A 1709-nucleotide genomic window follows, 5' to 3' on the forward strand; every position below is an offset into this window, starting at 1 on the left:
TTCAGTAAGAGCTTATATTCTATATACCAATAAAAGTCTAGGTGCCTTGACTTGCTGGTGTTTCTCTTTCTGCTATTACTGTAGAGCAGATAACTGCATTTCATATTCTGTGCTTCAGTCTGCAAGCTCTTAGCTGAGCTGCCAACCTCCTCCCAAGATCAAAATAATACATGGCTTTCTGCTAGCAACTTTTGACTCTGTGGGTCATTCACAAAAAGAAAGATGCTCACTCTGCCAATTATATTTTGGCATCCAAGTCTGTACTTCAGTCTATACTCCAGTTAACCCCATGAACAGCCTTTAAATGCTCTGAAGGTCTTCAGCAGTATAAGGTCAGAAAACCAGTGCAAGATATTGTGCTACAAGACAGTCTTGGCTTTCTTATTTCTTAATGCAGGGATAAGACAAGAAAAGTTTAACTAGGGTCACAGGAAGTTTCTTTACAAAGCCCATTTTGTTTAGTGATTGTTCCCATTCCATCTAGAAAAATGAGATACTATCAAACCAGAGTGCATTTCCAGTCATCTGTGCTTCAAATAACTGAAGATGTAACCCTTCACAGTCTCAAGATGCAACTCTTTACAGCCCAGGATTGTGCTCTCAGGAAGAGAAAGAAGCCAGCCATAATACCCTTCAAGACTATGTCAAATGCTCTCCATGGTCAGTTTGCAGCCTAAAGGACACCAGGTATCTTTGTCACTAGATGTCAGTAACATGGCACCTCCTACAGAAAAGAAATGATGCCTCCCTTCTGACAGAGAAAATATGGAAGTAGGCAGTTAGGTAGCATCTTGTCAGATCAGAGACTGTCCCTGCAAGCCAATTTCACAGGAACAAGCACAGCTTTTGCAATAGGAAAAAACAGTAACTACAGCTCTGAGAGCATTCAGGCAACCATTGCCCAACAAGACATCACATGAGCCTGTATGCTGCTTAAAACCTGCAATACTTAAGACTTCCAAGCTGCAGAAGCCATCCAGACTCACCTACCTGGGAAAGTTCCAGGCTCAGATTTTGGCAGCCTGAGGCTAAAGCTTGACAGCAGCTTTGTCATACTACAGCCAGCAGAAAAGAGATCATGGAATCACACAGCTCATGGGGAGAAGACCAGATCAAAAGCAAGTCATTTCCTAGTGGGGAGAGAAATCAACTGCACTGGATGATAAACACAGGCTGCATTTCCTGCAACTTCACTGAGCACAAAAACCTAGCCCAGGGAAGAATGGAAGTCATCTAGAAGAGCCGTTAGATAAGAGCCCATTTTAAGCCTCAGAATAAGCACAGTTTAGCACAAGCAGCACCAGGTTTTGCCTCAGCAGGTTTTCCAGGGACAAAACTCGATGCTGCAAGCCATGACCTAGCTAATTCAGGTTTGGATCAGTAGCACAAATAATTTTACAAGTTCCTGCCCGATCCGACCACAAGACCTTTGCTCGGGCTGACCGAGCACAGCGGTGCAGGCCTTCCCTGGGCGTCCTGAGTCACACAGAGCTTGACTCTGTCCCCATCCTCATGCAATCCACCACCGCAGGGCTGCCACCCCTGCTATTCCAGACGGATCGCCAATTAACACAAGCAATTAAACTCCCTCATCCATTAGCAAAGTGCGGGCGGATGAGCCAGCTCCGGCGGGGCTGGGATCCCCCTCAGCAGCCAGGCAAAGCCCTCTCCTGCCAGGAGCAGCCCGGCTCCAGGGGCAACCGGCGGGG

This window comes from Chaetura pelagica, unplaced genomic scaffold (assembly GCF_000747805.2).
Source record: "Chaetura pelagica isolate M959 unplaced genomic scaffold, ChaPel_1.0 scaffold20, whole genome shotgun sequence".
NCBI classification, from domain to species: Eukaryota; Metazoa; Chordata; class Aves; order Apodiformes; family Apodidae; genus Chaetura; species Chaetura pelagica.